The sequence below is a fragment of the Macrobrachium rosenbergii genome, chromosome 9 (genome assembly GCF_040412425.1).
Source record: "Macrobrachium rosenbergii isolate ZJJX-2024 chromosome 9, ASM4041242v1, whole genome shotgun sequence".
NCBI lineage: Eukaryota > Metazoa > Arthropoda > Malacostraca > Decapoda > Palaemonidae > Macrobrachium > Macrobrachium rosenbergii.
Genome location: NC_089749.1, coordinates 50,325,253 through 50,348,607, shown reverse-complemented (window position 1 = coordinate 50,348,607; position 23,355 = coordinate 50,325,253). Strand labels below are relative to the sequence as shown.

At 39.7% G+C, this 23,355-nt stretch overlaps 1 protein-coding gene across 1 annotated transcript in view; it reads left to right on the top strand.

The window, feature by feature from the left end:
• LOC136841781 (mucin-2-like) overlaps positions 1-23,355 on the top strand; it is a 244,327-nt gene that overhangs the window by 66,081 nt on the left and 154,891 nt on the right. The gene's annotated exons all lie outside the window — the stretch shown is intronic.

Genomic DNA, 23,355 nt, shown 5'->3' with positions numbered 1-23,355 from the left:
AAGCTAACTGCTTGCATACCAGCGAGTTTTCCCCAACTTCCTGACTCAGCAATGACCCAATAGACAACATTTCTTCTGAATTATCCCTTCTGAGTGAATAAGATAGAAATCATCAACACACAATCACGTGTGGAACAGAAATAAATTTCTGACTCACGTCGGGATCGAACCCAGGTCTCTCAGGTGGAAAGCAAGGCGTTACCCATGGCCATACAAGTTAAAAGAAGTTGGAACCTGAGAGCAACTGCACCCAAGGAATTACCTGAAAGCAAGCTAACTGTTGCATACCAGAAAGTTTTCCTGTTCCCAACTCAGCAATGACCCAATAGACAACATTTCATCTCGAATTATCCCTTCTGAAGGGAATAAGATAGAAATCATCAACACACAATCACGTGGGAACAGAAATAAATTTCTGACTCACGCGGGATCGAAGTTAGTCTTGCCGAGGTAATTTTCGGTGGTTGCCGCTGGTTCCATACAAGTCTAAAGACTTGTATGGCCCTGAGGGTAACGCCCCCAAAGCTTTCCACCTGAGAGACCTGCTTGCATACTGATCCCGAACGAGTCAGAAATTTATTTCCATCCACAACATTGTCATTGATGATTTCTGATTCACTAAGATAGAATATCATCAACATGAAATGTGTGTCCAAATAAATCATTGACTCACGTCGGGATCGAAAAGGTCTCTCAGGTGGAAAGCAAGGGCAGTTAACCACTGCCCAGGTAATTCCTTGGGTGCAGTTGCAGGTTCCGACTTCTTTTAGACTTGTATGGCCCAGTGGCTAACGCCCTTGCATTCCACCTGAGAGACCTGGTTCGATCCTGACGAGTCAGAAATTTATTTCGTTCCAATAACGTGATTGTGTGTTGATAAGATTTCTATCTATTCACTCAGAAGGGATAATTCGAATGAAATGCTGTCCACTCGGGTCATTGCTGAGTCGGGGAAGTTGGGGAAAACACAGTTGGTATGCAAGCAGTTAGTTGCCCAGGTAATTCCTTCGCAGTTGCCAGGTTCCGACTTCTTTTAGACATGTATGGCCCAGTGGGTAACGCCCTGCTTTCCACCCGAGAGACCTGGGTTCGATCCCGACGAGTCAGAAATTTATTTCGTTCCACACGCGATTGTGTGTTGATGATTTCATCTTATTCACCAGAAGGGATAATTTGAATGAAATGTTGTCCATTGGGTCATTGCTGAGTCGGGAATTGAAAACCCAATGGTATGCAACAGTTAGCATTGCCCAGGTAATTCCTTGGGGGCAGTTGCTCTCAGGTTCCGACTTCTTTTAGACTTGTATGGCCCAGTGGTTAACGCCCTTGCTTTCCACCTGAGAGACCTGGGTTCGATCCCGACGTGAGTCAGAAATTTATTTCTGTTCCACACGTGATTGTGTGTTGATGATTTCATCTTATTCACCAGAAGGGATAATTCGAATGAAATGTTGTCTATTGGGTCATTGCTGAGTCGGGAAGTTGGGGAAAACTCGCTGGTATGCAAGCAGTTAGCTTGCCCAGGTAATTCCTCAGGGCAGTTGCTCTCAGGTTCCGACTTTTAGACTTGTATGGCCCAGTGGTTAACGCCCTTGCTTTCCACCTGAGAGACCTGGGTTCGATCCCGACGTGAGTCAGAAATTTATTTCTGTTCCACACGTGATTGTGTGTTGATGATTTCTATCTTATTCACTCAGAAGGGATAATTCGAATGAAATGTTGTCTATTGGGTCATTGCTGAGTCGGGAAGTTGGGGAAAACTCGCTGGTATGCAAGCAGTTAGCTTGCCCAGGTAATTCCTTGGGCAGTTGCTCTCAGGTTCCAACTTCTTTTAGACTTGTATGGCCCAGTGGTTAACGCCCTTGCTTTCCACCTGAGAGACCTGGTTCGATCCCGACGTGAGTCAGAAATTTATTTCGTTCCACACGTGATTGTGTGTTGATGATTTCTATCTTATTCACTCAGAAGGGATAATTCGAATGAAATGTTGTCTATTGGGTCATTGCTGAGTCGGGAAGTTGAAAACTGCTGGTATGCAAGCAGTTAGCTTGCCCAGGTAATTCCTTTGGGCAGTTGCTCTCAGGTTCCAACTTTTTAGACTTGTATGGCCCAGTGGTTAACGCCCTTGCTTTCCACCTGAGAGACCTGGGTTCGATCCCGACGTGAGTCAGAAATTTATTTCTGTTCCACACGTGATTGTGTGTTGATGATTTCATCTTATTCACTCAGAAGGGATAATTGAATGAAATGTTGTCTATTGGGTCATTGCTGAGTCGGGAAGTTGGGGAAAACTCCGCTGGTATGCAAGCAGTTAGCTTGCCCAGGTAATTCCTTTGGGGGCAGTTGCTCTCAGGTTCCGACTTTTTTAGACTTGTATGGCTCCAGTGGTTAACGCCCTTGCTTTCCACCTGAGAGACCTAGTTCGATCCCGACGAGTCAGATATATGCATATATAGTATATATATATATATATATATATATATAGAGACCTATATATATATCCCGACGTATATATATATATATTTATTCCATATATATATATATATATGATTTATATGTATATGTATATATATATATAATTATAATATATATGTATATATATAGTATATATATATATATATATATATATATATATATAGGTATATATATATAGTTATATATATATATATATATATATTATACTTGTATAGCCCAGTGGGTAAAGGCATGCATGTTATATATATACTATATATATATGTGTATATATATATATATATATATATATATATATATATATATATATATATATATATAATCCAGGTTAGAAATGTGTGTGTGCATGTGTGTGATCAAGTTTATTCTGCCACTTGTCACATGATGCTTTCAAAGGGAAAATTGTTTAAAGCAAAATGTCACTTATACAATGGAAAAACTCCTTTAAAAATTTCAAACATTTACAAATACAAAAAATTAAAACACGAACTTGAAAGGAACACCTACCATCCAAGAGCTAAAGTGACTAAAAAGATTCAGAAAATAAACAAACGAAAGAAACCTATAACAAGCGTGGAGTAAACAAACAGCAGTTATGATAAACAGTTGTGTGGACGACGATTGGAGTTTAGGTTGGTAAATTAGTTTTTATAAAGCGACTTTCTGAGAACCATCAACCAAATCGTCCTTAACGGCATTTCCAGTAATTTTAAAATCATTGTGTATCCAAGCGGTTACTGTAAATCTTGAATGGTTCCAACATTGCATATTTTGGGATTGGACTAATTACCAACACTAAACACAATTGTCGTCCACACAACTGTTTATATCATAACTGCCTGTTTGTTTACTCTCCACGTGAGTTATAGGTTTCTTTCGTTTTGTTTATTTTCTCCTGTCTTTTTTTAGTCACTTTTAGCTCTTTGATTGGTAGGTGTTATTGTTTGCAGTGGCTTTAATTTTTGTATTTGTTTAATGTTTGTGTTTTAAATTAAAAGTTTTTTTCCCATTGTATAAGTGAATTTGTTTTTTAATGCCTGATGTAATTTTCAGCCCCTTGAAGATTGTCATCATGTGAAACGCGTGAAAACTATGATCAGTCAGAGGCATATCTTCAACCTGAGATATTTGTCGAAATGTTTCCCCTGATATATATATATATATATATATATATATATATATATATATATATATATATATATATATATATATATATATATATATATATATTGTAAAAGAGTAGCGCCAAAATCCGTTAGGAAACTCTTCTCCTTCCTCTGCTTTGGGTTGGTTTGAACCTTTGAAGGTCGGGGGCATAGGGCCTCAGAGAGAATATAATAGTTTGGGGACAGTAAACTGGCTTTGCACTGTTTTCTTTGGTACAGGGAAAGAAAATCGTTTTCTATGATATCCGGTCGCGACCTGGCCAGACATCGCCCCCCCACCCCTGTCCAGAAGCAATAAAAGGTCAGGGCCAGGACAGCTCTCCCTCACACGCTGTTTGCTAGTTTAAGCCGAAACAAGTCAGTCTCGGGCCGTTGCCCCTGCCCTCCTCTTCCGCTCGGCCACGTGGATCCCATCGCCGCCCTGTGTGCCCTGTTCCATTCCATGGCCTTAGAAGACTGCAAGGGGGATTGCAAGTCTTCCAAACGCGAGCTGACATTAAAACGGCGGCCTTTTCATCATCCCAAGGGCGCCCTTTTCCGCCCCACCCTACGACTTGAAGAAATACCTGGGAGAGGGAGGCTACCATTTGTCCACGCTTCCACACGTGTTTCTCGGCAGAAGACGTCGTCAGCCCTACGCCCCTACAAATGTGGTAATGTACCCAAAACGAGTTGCTAGTCACGATTACTTAGCCCTTTTTGCATTTATTAATCTCTGGGCCTATAACTTGTGTTCCCTGATATTCCTTGGTTCAAGCCAGGCCCACGTGTTCACAGCTTCTTTCCTCTGAGTCACAAGTAACGCCTCGGGAGTCCTGGCGCCTTCAGTGCACCCTGAGTAATTCAATCCCCAAATTCCAGCATTAGATGTAATGGGTCCAAATATCGTTTCAGAAAGACGCTGTAGCAGAATTATCCTGGTCCGTGTTCTGGCATTCCTAAGCTCCCCCTTCGGGAGGACTTCACGGGCAGTAATTTACCGTATTTTCAGTTAATTTTCCTTTGACCTTGTGTACTATCAAATATAACTATTTTTATATCCACGTGTTTCGCACTTCCCTAGTGAAGAGCCCTCCGCTCGTGTACTTCTTTTTTGTTTGTTTTATATGTCCTGGGTATCTTACAAGGCCATTTTCGAGTAAGTAATAATTGTGGAGTCATAAGATCCACCTGCACCAGGAAACATATAAAAATATATATATATATATATATATATATATATATATATATATATATATATATATACAGTACTGATTGTGGTTTTAGTCCGCCACGGTGGAGTAGCCAAATATATAAATTTGAAGGAACCAAAAGTGCAAGAAAAAATTGTCAAATCATTAGGCCGCTTACTGAGAGTAGCTAAAGGGGAGGAGCTTTATGGCTCGCTAAAAAGAAAGCAGACAAGTAAGGTTTGGCTGGCGATCTAGGTGCCAACGTGAATTTTTTTGCTCCACGCTCCGTCAAAGTTTTGGCCTACCCGGGTCACATCCTGGGACCCTGTGACCTTACTATGGGGAAATTTAAGGATCTGAATGAACAGATCATAGCACAGAATATGTGCATTAAAAAGAAATCAGGTCTTAAAACGAAGGAAATCGCCGCTCAGGTGGTGTGTGCGAAGCGATCTGTTAAACGCTGGGTTGCCAAGTTTCACCAGGGTGGAAGGGGCTATATACCGTCGCAAGTAAAACGCTCTGGGAGGCCTGAAGAATTCTAATCGAAGTATGACTATTTTAAAGCGTCAATTAGAGGTTAATCCACACATGACATCAAGGAAATTGAAGAATCCAACCCACAACTGCTTGGTGATGTTTCAGTTCGGACCCGTCAATCACCGTATCAATGAACTTGATACACAAGCCACCGTCCACGGAAGAAGCCAATTTGACCAAGTTACAGAGGGATAAAAGAGTCAAATTTGCTCGAAGTACAGCGTTTGGGATGAGTCTCAATGGCTAAGCCTGCTTTGGTCAGATGAATCGACTTTTACGGTCACTTGTAATAGAGGTCATGTTTTTCGAGGTCCGAAGCGACCCTCTTGACCCTAGGTACCTCGAAGGGACTGTCAAACACCCTGATTCTCTCATGGTTTGGGAGCTTTTACTGGTCATGGGTGTAGCCAAGCTTCATGTCTTTTAAAAGAATGAAAAAGTTAACCAGTATAATTATTTGGAGCTGATGTGTGACATTTTGCCTGATGCATTCGAGGATACGGGTGCCACATGTTTTCAGCAGGATGGCGCCAGGCCTCCTGCACGGCTAAATCTGTCACTCAGTGGCTTCAGGATTGCGAAGTTCCCTTCATCAATGATTGGCCTGGTAATAGCCCTGACATTAGCCCAATAGAAAACTTATGGGAGATCGTAAAGAGGGATCTACAAGACAAAGATGTGTCGTCTGTTCCAAAGCTGGAGGCAGAAATCCGCGCATCTTGGAACAACATACCGAAGGAAATGCTTCATAATTTGGCCTTGTCTGTACCAAAACGACTGAAGGAGGTGATTAAACGTAAAGATTTTGTCCTACTAAATATTAGTGAATACTAATAAAGGTAATTAGACTTAGAATTGTGTTGTTATTAGCCTATTTGTAGTTTAGTTATGTTGACATGTTTTGAGTTGAGTGAGGGCGGACTAAAGTTTTGTTTTAGTACTGTATATATATATATATATATATATATATATATATATATATGTATATATATATATCAGTATGTATATATGTGTATATACTGCATATATATTGCTACAAATGTCCTGGGACAAATAAGTGGAACCAGTATGAAGGTGATAACCGTCGAAACTTAGTGAAACACTTCAAGAGGGTGGTGAGTTGCCCTCCCTACCCATCACCATAGTGGGTGTAAACCCTGCTAAATCTCCCCCCAAGCCCAGTGTTTGATTAATAGACAAGTGAGAAGGAATCCAACCCGTAGTGCAAGGGTCCGTAAAGAGCAAAAATCCCAAAATATTGCGATAAATGAACATCAGAACCATACAAGAACGTTTGCACGAAGCTGGCTTCCACAAGGTAACTTCCAAGTGCAAGGCGTTTGTCATTGCCACCCAGTGCAAGAAGTACTGTGCATTTGCAAGAAGTACGCCTCTTGGGACATCAAAAGTGGAGGAAAGTACTGTGGACTGACAAATCTACATTTTCATTAGGGACACGAAAGGGAATTGGCTTTGGAAGGCGCCAGGATCCGACCTTTAGACCCGAAGCTTCTGGCAACCTGGGTGAAGTTCGGTGTGTCGCCCTTATTGTCTTGCCACCTAAGGAGACTGTTACAAGAAGAGCTACCATCTCTTGCTGAATGAGCACCTTGAGGAGTCGTTTGAGAAGACAAAGAAATTTTTCAACAAGATGGTGTGCCTGAAGTTAGTGAAGGGGTGGCTCTCCGATTGTGGTATTAATTTCATTGAAGATTGGCCTGGAAACTCTGATGACCTTAACCCTCTTGAAAATTTGTGGCCCATGCTAAAGCAGAAGATTAAGAACGTCGACATCTCGATGATTGAGCTTTTGACTGCAGCCCTTCATACAGTGTGGGAGGAGCTCTCAGCCAGCATTTTTCAGAATCTCGCACTCCATCCCAGAAAGGCTTAAAGAGGTGAAGAGGCGCAAAGGGCATCCCAACAAGTATTTAATTCATTGGAGAGGAGAGGCATTGGTGAGTGTTCTGAGTTAATTTCATTGTTTTTATTGAAAGTTTAGATGTTATTGATGGCAACATTTAGAGATGCTTTTTTCTGCAATTTCAATGCAGGTGGGGCTGTATCAGTCTGTGCCTACTGGGTATATGGAAATATTTCGGAAATAAAAAAAAAAAAATAATTCTGAGCTTAAAATATTCTATAAATATGTGCATTTTAAAGCTTCGTTTGTCAGTGAGGTGAACTTATAAAATAATTATTTGATATTAATATTTGATATCAATATTGCTCTGAGATGAGTAAGATGGCGTGCAGGATATGGGGGTGGGTTATGGAGCAAGGTTATTATTGCAATCAGTTCATCAGTTACTTGTCACTGTCAACAGTCTCGCTTTTCCAGAAGCCAATATAAGTGGGCTTGTCTACCAGATCACAAATGTCAAATTTGTTTCATTTTGAGAGCAAGAAACTGGAGACATTGCCTTATCATCATTTCAGTAATGTGGAATAAGCCGATATGATGTGAGGACGACCACACAATTGGTTTGCTAGATCAGCAGACCTAGCACTGCTGTATTATTAGCCCTGGGGGTCCATGAAATCGGTAGTGTACAGTAAGAAAATTAACAAACATTTTTATTTATTAATTTGTTGATGTATATGTTTTTCTAATAACTGATCTCCCTCTTTCTGTATTTCCCATTACCTTTGTTACCTCTTTTCGAATGAACATATTCTTTGGAAGCTTGAATTTCAAGTTAGTGGCCCCTGTAGGTTTGTTCCATATGAGTACGGCTCATCTTCTGAATAGTAATAATAATAATAATAATAATAATAATAATAATAATAATAGTAATAATAATAGCTCCATTCATGGTCAGGTGATTGTGGTGGACATGTGAGCAGAGCAACTCTTCTTGCTGCAGCTGCTTGGGTTTGCACTGAAAGGGTTTTGTGCGATCTAATCAGTGAAGGGTTCACGTAACATGTTTGCTAATTGTGTACCCTGTAAGCAGATATGCACCCGGTCGGCAGATTAGGTTTTATGCAGGCAGCTGGGAAGGGTCTCCTTTCCAGCCTTCTTTAAGGAAACTTGAATTGTCTCCTTGCTTGAGATGTTCATATTTTCCAGGATAACGGGCAGTCCAAGCAAACCTTTTTTAGGGGAGTTCTTTGAACTTTTCCACCTCTTGTGGGCCTGGCTAGCCACACAGTGAGTAGAGGAGTTGGAGGAGTGGTGCAAGGCTTATTTTCCTCTTCCTTTTCATGGTTTTGCTGAATCTTGAAACAAGGGGGCAGTGGTGCTTAAGTCAGAAAGGAATTTTGGCTGCAACTCCACCACAGCTCATACTTTTTCTAAGGAAAGGCTTGTCTGGTTCAGCATGCATTGTTCAGGAATGCATTAGGAAGCAGAGTTCTGTTGGGTATCCTCCTGTAGCTAAGGGAGGAGAAACACAGGTTTCCAAGGATCAGATGGGACTAGACTCTCCTGCTTTTCCATGTTGCTTGTAGTCCATGCTGGGGTGGCAATTCTGAGAGTTTATATTGCTTGTTTGTGAAATATTCTTAGGAGCCAAGTGCGGCTTTGTTCTGGCCCACAGTTTCATGTACTGAGTTGATCTTTGTGTATACGCCAGAGGCGCTCTCGAGCTCTTCACCGTAGTCAAAGCTAGTATATGGTGTTTGGAGAAGTTAATGCCCTGATCTACTGGTCAAGAAGTGCCTTTGTCTCCAGCAGATCAGTGCCAGCTTCTTCCCTGCCACTTTCTTGTCAGAGGAGGTGTTCGCACTGGAAATGACTGAGGCAACTCCTTTGGAACTGTTTGAGCCAGGCTGTTGGCTGGCTATTGATCTCCTTCTGCAGAGGTTGTATCAGAACGGTTTACATTCCTTCAGCAGTATTTGTGGTGTTGTAAACCATCACTACAACTTCCATCTAGCCTGGTAAATGGTTTAGCTTATGACTGTTGCAGTAATGATCTATTCTGTGTCAGCCATGTCGTCTAGTGAAAGATGACATTTAGGGAGGTGTTTGGAGTCCAAGGGTAGGGTCTCTGCCCAGGCATTCCTAAACACCATTCCACTGAACAAACTTTGTTCTTTGTGAGAGAGATAGTTTGTCATTCTCTTCTTTTCTCAGAACTAGATATGCTCATGAGTTGCTTTTTGCTTTGAAGCCGTTCAGTGTTGGGCAGACATGAAACCCATTCTTCTCTCTTGTGTAAAATGGAGGTTTACTCATCTTACTGTCTCCCTCTGGTGGTCCCAGGTATGGGGTAGAGAGGGAGAAGGAAAGGGAAAGGTTAGCTCAGAGATAATGTTCCTTCCTCCTGCCATGGTGAAGGCTATCTTCTCACGCCATTTGTGGCAGGTGCAGGAGCAGAACCATTTTCTTAGCAGTTTTTGGAACAGCTAGGAGGCTTCTGCTTTAATACAATGAACAAATTCTGCAATTCCAGAATTGCACATGCCTTGACTGGAGTGGAAGCAGTTTTGGAGAAAGGTGCCATTAGAAGTCATAAACACCAGTTCCCCAGTTTAATGTCAATTTCCTGTTAGGAATCACGACCAGGGGCTAGAGACCGATGTTCAACCTCTCTCCGTTATCAGCTTGGGCTCTCTTAAGGGTATTCACATAATGCCTTACCTTTAAATTATGGGGCCCTTCAGATCTTGATATACCTCTTACATTTTTCTGGACAGGCAGAGGTTTATGATCAATTTAGTAAAGTCTGACCTTGTCCCCAAGCAACAGGTAAAGTACCCAAGCATACTGACACTAGGCAGCAGGGAGTGCCTGTTAGATGGCCCCTCATGTTAATGAGCTTAGGGAGGTAATGACAGTTCCTGTCCCGGCAGGAATAGCCTTCTATACCTTAATAGGTGTTCCTAGGTCTTCTGTCACCACAAAGTATCTCTCATTACTTGTATGAACAATTCGTGTCTGTTTTTGTATCTAATATGGCACGGAAGTGCCGATTCAGACTTCTCAATGTTTTGCCTTTTTAAAAGCAAACATTTTGGATGCTTTTGCTTTTTTTCGGCTACAAAACCTTTGTTGCGATTTGCTTACTCTCTGCCTTCAATATTGCTTTGCTTTTGGAAGTGTCTGGAATGGGAAGTGCACACCTGGGATGAGTTTCATCTTGGGTGTGTGCCTTTGGGCACACCTCATCTGCATGGCACTGTTTCCACTGAGCTTGCAGAGTATTTATTGTTGACAGTTTTGGAATGGTTGAAATTCTCTTGGCAGCATGAATGAGCAGTTACACCATGCCAGAGTACTGTTGGGATGGCTGTATTATGCATAGTTAAATGTTCAGTTGTCAGTGAGAAGATGCAGGGCCATTTTGGTTCATGATGTCCTGAATAATGATGAAATGTCAAGTATTTGGGTTCCCACACTCAAATGGTAGTGACCAGGATTACAAAAACCTTTGTTTTTATTTTACATTCTAGTTCTTGGAGCACTAATGGAATTAAATTCCATTATCTGTAGAACATTTGCTTGTGTTCGGTTTTCCGTCGCCCTACCTTCTTCATGGAGTGGTAAAGTTTTCTCACTTCTCCTTCACTTGGCTCTGGTATTTCCTCATTGGCCTCTTTGCTGAGGTTTCCCAGTCTGTTGTTTCCCCTGGTTGAAGCACCATGAGAACACCACAGCCCCCTTTCCTTGTCAGCCACTTGTTTGCCTTTTCTGTTGAGCAATTCACAACTTTTCAGCAGCTGAGAGTGAGTTTTCTTGCAGGGTAGAAAGGAACTCAGTGGTTTACATTATGATTTTTTTTGTGCAAGCATGCATCAATGATAGGAGGGTCTTCTAAGATTAGTATTATAGAAGAGGGTATCTCTGCTCTGAGCATATAGTCAGCAGATCTCAGACAACCCCCTTAGCCAAGTCAGGTCCCTTTCAGTGTCTGACATAAAGGCTAGGGGTTGCCTTGACAGTCCTTTGACTTATTGAGTTAAGCCTCTTCTCTTTGGTAGAATTGTCTGTACTTTTAAGTATTGAACAGTCTTCACCGTGGAGGAACTTTGGTCCCATATGAGTTGTGTTTTTAGTGCTTTAATCATTATAAGAACATCTTTCAAGACAATTCCACTAATGAACAAAGTCTTGATACTTGGACTGTTCTTTCCTGGATTTGACATGTATTGGGAAGTCTTTTGGCTTGCCATATCACATTTGACTTTAGATAGGACGTTCCATCTTTCCTTAGAAGGAACAGGTAGCTCAGCACTCATCTTTTTGACTAGAGATTGAGATTGTCTTTAATTTTTCCTTCTAAATCTAAGGTAGAGATCTTGATGAGATACTGATTTGCTGGCCTATGCTTTCAGTACTGTTTGAAGCTATCAACTCTAGAGTTTGGGGTATTTTCTTCTTTCATTAGTGCTGATTAACACGAAAAAGAGTGATTTAGTAACACACACTCTTTTGGCTTTCTATGGGTTCTTTGGACCATCACATCCCCTGAGAGGGGAGGGTGGTTCCCTTCCTATAGGAGGAATCTGGAAAGTCAAGGGCTTTAGTTTATCCTCACCATTTGGTTGAACCTTTCAGGTTTCCAGGTAATGAGTTTGGGTTTCTGATATATCAGACTCCAGTCACCTGAGTTCCATCCTTATTCCCTTTTTGGAGAGCAACATCTGGTCTGAAGCACACGCTGGAATCGAGCAGAATACAAGTGATTGCACTTCAGGGATCTTCTCCCTGTCAGTGATTGGAGGGTGTCTCCCTCGTCTTTATTATAACAAGGGGCGGAGGGGACTAGGTGGAGCTTTGTCCAACAGGCCCAGAGCCCTCCTACTATGGCCATCCATTTTGCCTGACCTGTAGGGGTTTAGGAGTCATGACTTTCCTTGCTTGCTAGGCAAGGCAACCAGGATCATGGTAGTTCTATGGTGGTTCTCAGCTCCAGTCAGTTCATAGGGACTGACCTCCCACCTAAGTCTCTTGTAAGAAAGGTGATGGTTTGTATTCCAGTAGGAACAGACAGGAAATTCTGAATAACAAGATGTATTTTTCCTAGGTTTACAAATCAGAGCTTTTCGTATTTAGTTCCACCTCAGCTGTCCCACTCAGCCCCCTATGACCAAATAAAAAGTGAGTGCAACAATTGATGATTGAGGATACTCCTCCAACTAGCCCCCACCAGCTCCACCTGCTTAACAAGTTTCAACTGGTTCCTCTCACATTAAAAAATACTCTAATGTAAAAGGCTCTGGTTTGCATACATAGGAAAAATACAAATTATTAAAAATTTATTTTTAGTGTGCTTTTGTTACCTCTCAAAACTGGTTCTGTGGACCCTATACCTCATGGTAATAGAATTAAAATACAAAAGACAGTGTTAGTTTCACAACCTATTTGCCAATAGTGTGCTGCATTAAGACAGAGTAGAAATGAACTTTGTGAAAATATGCAATTCCATATAACTATCAAATGGGCTGTCCAGACTGGAGAAGATAACTGCTAAGTTTCACCACTAGGTTACTGGTGCTGAGTAATCCTGATGGGTTCCGGAACTTGGCATTCAAGACCTAAATTTCATAATCAATCAATCAAACCACTAGATTATCATAAACCTGTAGCTTAATACAATAAGATATCTCTTGATAAATTTTACAGGATAAGATCGTATTTATGTACTCTAACACCTCACCACTAAGATTCTAGTGTTATCTGTCCTTGAGACCCATTCAAGAGAAGCCTAAATTTTGAATTGCATAAATGCATTACATTACCTGAAAAAAGTATTTTTGCTAAATAATCACTCCATGTCAGCAGATGTACAGACATGCAGCATCTTTGGATTTTGAATGAATGTTTTCATAATTAGATGGCAGGACTTGTAAAGATGCAACACATCAAAACTCACTATGTTTTTACAGTATAAATATGTTTTACTTGTGCATTTAAACATGTAAGTTATTTTTTTTATTATTTTGCATAGGTTGCAGTATATGGAACTCATACTTGCACATTGAGTACAACTTGTATCACGACAGTGTAGACTATATCCTTTATGATTGGTGGCATGCCAATATTACCTGGACTAGTGCTTATCAACAATATGTTGAGGTTTTGAATTCTGGGTTTATGCAACTTAATGGCACCATTTATACTTCAAGATGCCAAGAGCTTATCTGCACAGCAAAGACACCATCATCCTCACTCAAGAGATTCGCCAAGATTGTAAGTACATAAAACATTATTTTTCCCTGACTTCTAATTACTGGTAAGCAAAATTACTCTAGCAAAACTTACTAAGTTAGGAGTAGCAGGGAATTGAATAAAAAAAAAAATTCGTTAATATTCTCCCAAAAGTTGGAATGTTTCTTTTTTGTTCATGTATTTACTACTGTTTTACAAATATAGAAAAAATGAAAAGTCTGGTTTTCGTAAATCTTCTTTCGTCCTGTTATTAAGAAAAAAAAATGAAACTGCTCAAAAAAATAATTTTTTTTTTTTAACTCAGATGAGTATATATCAATTTTTATTTTACAGGAACAGCCATAAGTCAGTGTTTAACCAACTGGTTTGAATGTTGAACTAGGCCAGACCCAACTCATGTGGATGAAAATTTTTCATTCTTGTCAAAAGCAGACAAGATTGTAAAAAAGAAAGTGAATAAATGAAATAAAGGCTAAATGTTGTAGCATAAAGTGGAAATGTTTTAGCCAGTGATCTTTACCACCTGCGCTAAAAGATTTTTTTATTTCACTCTTGCAGGTTGTGAATATGGCGGGACATGGTACCATCATGCTCAACCACTTTATGAAGCAGATTGCATTGGTTACGTCTGCTGGAATGGAACTTGGTTGAACACCAACCACACTGATCCATATTGTAAGTTTTGCAAGTGCAAATCATATATACACAATAACAAAAAGAGCTTCAGTGGAGGAGGGAGAGAGAGAGAGAGACCACTACATGAAAACAAGTTTCCAGATAATGGATTCAACATATTTATTGCCTCAAAATATTTTACCAAGAAAAACAATGAAAACTTGAACATTTTTATTTATTTCTTGAAAATTATGTTTTCAGTTTAAAGTCAGTATGCTACATTTTGAATTGTCAAGGAAGTTACATATAATAACTGAGATATTTTTATAGGTATTTGTAACACTCTAATGACCAATGCAAAGACTTTCATTTCAGATTATAATTTGCACTTTAACCAAGTTCACATTTCTATTAATTTTTATCCTATAGAATGGAAAATAACTTTATCAAGATAAAAGCTGTTGAGAACCACAATCTTTTTCCATTTTGTACTGGATGTCTGCAACTTTATGCAGTTATATAATATATATATATATATATATATATATATATATATATATATATATATATATATATATATATATATATATATATATATATATATATATATATATATATATATATATATATATATATATATATATATATATATATATATATATATATATATATATATATATATATATATATATATACATACATATATTATATATATATATATATATATATATATATATATATATATATATATATATATATATATATATATATATATATATATATATATATATATTAAAAAAATGCATTGAAAAAATTTTATTGATATTTTCCTGTTTACATTAATATTAAAAAAATTTTATTGATATTTTGCTGTTTACATTAATATTAATTTTTAAAATTAGTAAATAATTTTTATTGTAAAAAAATGTATTTAGTCATGAAAATAACATGAAAAATACAGCAATAAGTGAATATTGCTGGATGAAAAAATCTGCAAATCACCAAACTTTCTGCGAATAATCCGTAGATAAGTTCCACGGAAAAAATCAGCAAATTATACAAACGTCAACGTAACGAAAATGCATCTTCTCCATGGATCTTTTAAGATCTTATACCTTAATTCACTTTATCCAATAATATTGTATATATTCTTATAATGCTTTTGTATTATCAATTATGATCATAGCAATCAATGTTTTGGTTTGGAAATGTTTATGTGGCGTTTACTTGCTTCTAGTTAGCGTAAATGTGTCTCTTGATACTTTATTTATATGGGGCAAGGTTATTTTCGTTATACAAAGTGCTTTTAAGTCGAAATACAGCTAAAATACGTCTCGTTGTGAAATTAATTCATCTATTATTTTCGTTAGTTGTTGACGATGGCCGTTTAAAAAATCAGCGTTTGTTTTGTGTAAAAAAATTCAAGATTCCTGCTTTATTTTCACTTGATTTCATCATATTACAAGCTTTACGTATTTATTGTTTATTGGCGTAAAAATAACAGCAGTGTGTTCTTTCATGCAATTAGTTTTGATTAAAATACTTTCTCTCCAATTTTAATTCCGTAGAGTTTAATCCATGTTGTAGATGCACGATAATTTACAGTATAGTCATTAGCAGCCTGAACATTGTTTTCTCAGCTTCAGCTACAACTTGCAGCTTAAATTTAGCAGTATATTTCCTTGCCAATCTTTTATCCATACCGAATAAGGGTATAATGTAAAAATATATCAGTCCTATTCTACTTAACGTCAATTGTGCCATAACGTACGGTAATTGTTTATTACCGTACGATGGTTGAAATACCAGGTAAAAGGCTTTTGTTATCTGATTCGGTTATAAGCAAAACAACAGTGTCTCGGTTGTTTATGGCTGTACGCATTTATGCAAGAGTATAACGTTACTAACAATACTTTTATCATTCTATGTTACTTTTTTCAACTAGAGGATGGGGTAAAGAGATAGAGGAAAAGTTGTCAATTGTAAAATGGTGTCTCTCACTGCCTGATTACACTGCTGCCTGCACCCGCGCAAAATTTTAAAATATTTTACAAATAATATTGTGGTATCGGTATTAATTGCTTACCCCATTGCAAAATTGAATTATCGTAAGGTGAATTATGGTAACTTGAGCATTACCCGAGTATTTTAATGGTTTTATCACAAAAAGTGCATTTAGTGTTGAAAATGAGATGAAAATACAGTATTTAGTGAATATTTCTGTGAAAAAATACCACAAATTGGCGAATATCCCACAAATGAGTGGTAGAAACGTTCCAAAGGGAAATCTATGAATACGTGAGTCTGCGAATTGTGAGAACTCGAATCTGGGGGGGTTTACTATACCCAGTCGACCCCGGCCTATTCACAGTTCATATATATATATATATATATATATATACAGTACGTACAATATATACCAATCGACCCCCCCCCTCGCCTATTCATGGATCAGGATTCGTGGCTTCACCTATTTGCGGATTTTTTCTGTGGAACTTATCTGCCAGTTATTTGCGGAAAGTTTCGTAATTCGCAGATTTTTTGTCGAGCAATATTCACCAATTACTGTATTTTCATGTTATTTTTGTGACTAAGTACATTTTTATGATAAAAAAATTATTTACTGATCTTCAAAAATTGATATTAATGTTAACACAGCAAAATATCAATAATTTTTTTTTTCAATGCATTCTTAAATATTTGGGGACTTTACAATACTGCACTTAACTTGTGAATTCCCAGTGTTTCCCCTAGGAACTTGATTAGTTTTCACACGTAGCTGGCATCCATATATTTTTAAGGGTAATGATATTAAAGTTTTTAGGATGATAGTTTAAGGTATATTTGGTGTAGGATAATAGTTTAAGGTACATTTGGTGTTTGAACTATGAAAATAGGCAGTTATAAGAATTTTTATATGGGTCTTTAGTGTTTGAACTATTAAAATAGGCAGTTATAAATATTTTTTTGAGGGGTTATCATATTTGTGATTTTAGCCATTTTCCAGTGGTTGTCGTCCCTATCTAATACCTGGGTCAACTGTGTGTGTGTATATATATATATATATATATATATATATATATATATATTATATATATATATATATATATATCTATATATAATATATCTATATATATATCTATATATAATATATCTATATATATATCATATATATATATATATATATATATATATATATATATATATATATATATATATATATATATATATATCTATATATATATATCTATCTATATATATATATATATATATATATATATCTATATATATATATATATATATATATATATATATATATATATATATATATATATATATATATATATATATATATATATATATATATATATATATCTATATATATATCTATATATATATATATATATATATATATATATATATATATATATATATATATATATATATATATATATCTATATATATATCTATATATATATATATATATATATATATATATATATATATATATATATATATATATATATATATATATATCTATATATATATATATATATTTCTATATATATATATATATATATTATATATATATATATATATATATATATATATATATATATATCTATATATATATATATATATATATATATATATATATATATATATCTATATATATATATATATATATATATATATATATATATATATATATATATATATATATATATATATATATATATATATCTATATATATATCTATATATATATATATATATATATAAAAGGATTTTGACAAAGGAAAAATCTATTTCTGGAGAGGGGCCCGTGTCACCCGGTGAAAAAGTCCATTCAGCACTTATTTCTAGGTAATTCCGTTGCTAGATACCAGAGAAAGCTAAATGAAATGCTGGAGTTACTACCCCCCAGAGCGAGCTCCACTAGATGGAGTCGTGTATGGAAAAGGGTGAACTACAAAAACACGAACCTTATCCTATAGAGATTCCCAATGTCAAAAGTCCCAACGAGAGAGGTGCCGGTACAAGCCCATGCACTACTCATGGACTGTATACAAGGCAACACTAGCCGCATTCCATGTTAGCACCCACCTCACTAGAATGAAGTTTACCATGGGAGGAGAGAATGAAAAGCAGGGTGGGTCACCGGGTGACACGGGCCCCTCTCCAGAAATAGATTTTCCTTTGTCAAAATCCTTTTTCTGGATCGGGTCCCGTGTCAGCCGGTGAAATAATAACAGAGAAATAAACATCATTCTTATGCTATTAAAGACTTAAATAGAGACGTTGAAAACTTGGAGAATTCTACCCTGAACATTAGTAAGGTCCTCTAAATTCATGTAATGAAAATAATGTAAGTGGTCACCGTCTAAGATCATGAGCTTAGAATAGCACCTGAATAGGCTTGTATAAAGAAAATACTTCCTGCCTAATAGCAGACCCAATGACAGTACCCCCTTTTTTAAAGGAGAGGATCTGACAAAATTGCAAGGTCCTGTCTAAAAAGCCTGCAAGGAGAAAACTGGGCACAGAAACAGACCTTGTAAAAGGGGAGTACTTTCCAAGGTGACCACCGAAAATGAGGACCTTCAATTGCAGATAGAAAGTTAGGGTTAGAATTCGCAACACTACCCATGATGAGGGGGTTCCGCTAGACAACCAAAATGATTGGTTCCGCCAGACAGGGCAGACAGTACAGGAAAACTAACACTAGAAGCTAAGCTGATTAAAAATTTTTGTGGCTTCCCCAACAAGGAAAGGTAAGAACAAGATGATTGTTGGTTACCGAAGCTAACTCCGATACATTACTCAAAGACCAGGAAACCGAATGTGGACGGAGTACTGTTCTTAGACGAACACAGACCTTAGGGATGAAAGTGAAGAGCCTGTGAGTCTGGTTCCAACAAAACACTTTCCTCGAGGCCAATGCGGCCGCATCATTACTGTAGCTTCGAAAACTATGTGAAGAGTGCTAGTTACTTAACTGCAGAACCACACTGCAGTAGAGTAGGATCCCTTAACTGATTTCAGGAAAACAGTAATTACAGGACCAATAACAGTTTCCTCCTAAACTGTAAGATTCACAAAGACCACAAAGCCAGGACATCAGAGTTTGAGGGCTGACGCAGGCTGAGTTTATACCAGACGGGACAGCTTGATAGTTTGTGGCTGAATTGGGTTGCAAACAGACCTACTTCCAGGTCCAGGAAAAGGTCACAAGACTACCTGAACGACGCTCCGTCTAAGGACTATTCCGACACCAGGGGGGAGGCCCTGGATAGGGAAAAAGCAGTGACCTTTTGGACCCCTACGAGAAGGGTGGTAGACAGAGGCACTTGTGTCTGTTGGTTATGGAGAAGAATGAATCATAACCTGAATGAAGCAACTCGAGTCCAAAACCACTTGTTTACGCAGCGCACTATTGCTGTTTTGTTCAGAACCAGCCTAAAAGGAAACCTCTTGGGGGAAGAAGTTTCCCAAGGACAGGAAGACTGTCACCGCCCTCCAAAGCGTTGGTATGGAACTGCCGAACGTGACCGACTAAGTTCCATGTACTTCATTGGGCCAAAAATATCCACCTCACCCGCCCAGAGAGGTGACGGTGTGGAATACTGAGGCCGGAGGGGAAAGCTGGAGAGGAACTGACTTTGGTAAGCACTTGATAGTTGTGCAAGGCCGGAGGCCACTATTCAAGCAGGAGGAATCAGGGAGACACGTCCCTGACTCCGCCATACCCCGGTCATAAACTCCAGCTTTGACTTCAGAAGAACTGTCACTGAAGCAAACTGGAGAGAACCCAAGACCTTTTCTTGGGCACGGCGAGAGGTTTGCTTGAATTGATGAAATGATAGGTCGCCCTTGCTATCTCTTTTCCACTTCCACCGGATTCACAACTACGGAAGGCTACCCTCCTGAATCAGGTGGGATTCCTTCCTGGTTACTTAGAAGCCCAAAGACTCTAGAAAACCGATTATAATGACCGGCACCCTCAGGCAATTCCCGACGCTGGGTGCCCAAATGAGCCAGGCAACTAGATATGCAGCTAGCATAGCCTTCTAAAACCGGAGCTGTTGAACTACGGTATTGTTCAAACTGGCAAAGACTCTGGAGCCGCATTGAGGAGGGCATGAACCTGAAGGGGTACGCCTGCTCCCCGAGTCTGAATCCCAAGAAGGGATAGGACCTTTCTGCAACCAAGATGTGAAAGGAAGCGTCGGAAAGGTCTATAGAGGTGGTTACGGCTCCACGGAGCAGTAGGATCCGAACCCACAAGACTGTAAGCAACCGAGACTTGCCGCATTGAATAAGGAAAATAAACGGACACGCCCGAAAAACTTTCCAGTGGAAGGGAACTTCCTTGGCAGACTGAAAAAGCCTGACAGGCCATTCACAAAGACCCCAGAATTCTGGCCGGAGGCTGATTGAACCTGATTGGGGAGGGGACAACAGTCCAGCTCCACCCTGGGCCCTGATAACTATACTCTGGGCCCAGGGACTGAAGTTCCAGTGGCCCTGAAAAAGGTACAGCCTCCCACCCATATGAGAAATACTACAGGGAGGAGGCTTGATTGCCTCCCGTGAAGCGTATGCCTTCCCAATTCCTCGGAGAGGAGTAGGATGCTTCCCTGCTCCTATGATAACCCCGAGGGTCAGAGCCTCTGGCCAAATGTCTAGTGAAAATTCTTTCCTTAGGTTTTAGTATGAAGCAAAGAAAACTCCGGCGGAGGCACGTGGGGAGGCAGAGACACACGGGGTGTTACAAGGGGCTGATGTGTTGGCTGAACCCGCACACATCGAGGTGGAGGCTGGGAGTGAGCTGACGGCTGTCTGGGGCAGAGACCTGAAGAGCCTGCACCACCGCCTGAGCAGGGGGCTCTTGAACTACATGAACTTCTTGCCGGACTTGGGACAGGGCCCGGCAAGATCAGACCGTTTCTGCTCGTAGGGTAGACACCCATGAGAACGGAGGCTCTGAGTAACATTAGTAGCCCCAGACGGGCCGTAACAACACCCACCTGGGGAAAAGATTAATTCTCCAGGTGAAACTGTTCATAAGATTTTTCACCTCAAGGCGGAACGGGCAAGCCTGACTTACACCCTGTTTCAGCTTCTGAAATTGACTCCGAAGCTTAGGAGCTGTACGCTGAATAAACTAGAAGCGTAGTCCGGGGTTAGAAGATTCACTGTGAACGTATCTGTGATATCTGTCTCCCGGAAATGCCTCAGCGATATATTTTCAAAACAAGCTTGTTGATAGGAGGGGCTACATTCGGAGCACAAGGGGTAGGAAACAGGGCTCTCAAAGAGAGCACGGTAAGACCTCACAGCTGGCGTGAACTTAGAATTCTCCGCCTGCCACTCCGTTAGAGTTCTCAGCGGAGACGATGTGTCCAGCCCCTAGCTGAGGGCTCACTTATGGATCCTGCCAGACAGATGCCATGCTCGTTCTGACAGTCTGGCAAAACCCGGATAAGGGGATACCAGACCGGAAGGGAAGAAATGCCCTTCCACCAACCTCCGTGTGCCCACACCCCCGACAGGAGGGTGCCTTCATGCTGGGAAGCATAAAGGGAAGGTGCCAAGATTCTCCAGACTGGAGGGGAAAAGAGGTGGAGGTGTCCGGAACGATAGAATTCCGGAACGGAGCAGGATTTAACAGGTGATCCATTGACAATGAGTCTTGAGATTAATCTCTTGGGATTTAAGCTCCTGGGAAAGGGAAGGCACGGACCATGAGGTAGATAGTTAGCTTAATAGGTTGACAATGACCTCAAATCAAGCTCCTTATAAGGAGACCTGTAAAAGAGTTTTCAACAAAGAAAGGAGGGGGTAACCGCCTTGCTTTGCTTGGGCCGTGTCCCTTTCCAGAAGACGAGGCCAGACTCGTAGATGGCACCGGATTAGAGATCCGAGACGTCCTCGAGGGGGCCCCGGAGCGGGTCTTCTTGGTTTAAAAGAAAAAAAAAAAAATTCCGATTTCACCTCGGACGGTAGACCAGGAACCGTCGAAAAGGGATGAGAAGCTAAAGAATCCCCTAAAGGAAAAGTTTGCCTCACCTAATTCCGAGCTAAGCGGAAAAGGTTTGCCTCAATTATTCCCGCACCTACTTATCGCTCCCGGACGATGTTCACAGGTTCGAGAACGAGACAGAAGGCCGCAACGTCTTCAGAAAACTCTCCGTAAACAGGAGGGGGAAAAATTAGGACCCCAGACACCGGAGGAACAACTATTAATAAGTCATATAAGACGGAGTTGGCGAAGGAAAAACCGATAGGTGTATATGAAACCTACCAATTTATCGAGAATCTCGCCCGGAAACGGAGTTTGGCAGAGGAAATCGATAGGCGTATATGAAACCTACCGATCCACCGAGAATCGCGCCCGGAGAGAGCCCAAACACCGAAAGATTAACTATTAATAAGCCACAAGAGGCGGAGAACCGATAGGTTTATATAAAACCTACCGATTTAACGAGAATCTCGCCCGGAGACGGAGTTTGGCGGAGGGAAATCGATAGGCGTATATGTGAAACCTACCGATTTACCGCCGAAAGAGCGACTATTAAATAAGCCACATGAGGCGGAGCTTGACGGAGGTAAAACCGACAGGTGTATATGAAACCTACGGATTCATCAGGTAGCCTGCTCGGGAGAGCATAGCGTACAACGCAATCTGCCGGGTGCCAAACGACTAATAATAAGCCAAATGAGGCGGCGTTTGACGGAGATAAAACCGACTGGTGTAAATAAAACCTACGGATTCATCAAGTAGCCTGCCTGGAGAGAGCATAGCGTACTTTACAACCTTCCGAGCCAAAAATAAGTCGCATGAGGCGGAGTTTGGCGGAGACGAAACCGACAGGTATATATAAAACCTACGGGTTCATCAAGAAGTCTGCTCGGGGAGAGCATAGCGTACTTCATAACCTTCTGTGCCAAACTATAAATCCAAAACAGACTGCGCACCGGAATGGTAGCTATAGACTCCGTGACCGCTGGTTTGTTGCAGGATAGCGGAGCATTCCTGCACTTGACAAAACCAGCCGAAAACGTATGAGAAAAGGGCATGCTGGAACGGATGCCGGAGCAGAGTACCGTAGCAGCCACTAGCCTAGTCAGACCAGGAAAACCCCCGGAGAAAACCAGAGAAAACCGGGCTAACAGGACAAAACTCATAGACATAAAAACAGAGTCAACGGAACATTCGAAGCGATCATGTTTGAACAAAATGTGGGAAGGTTATGAACTGTTCGGAA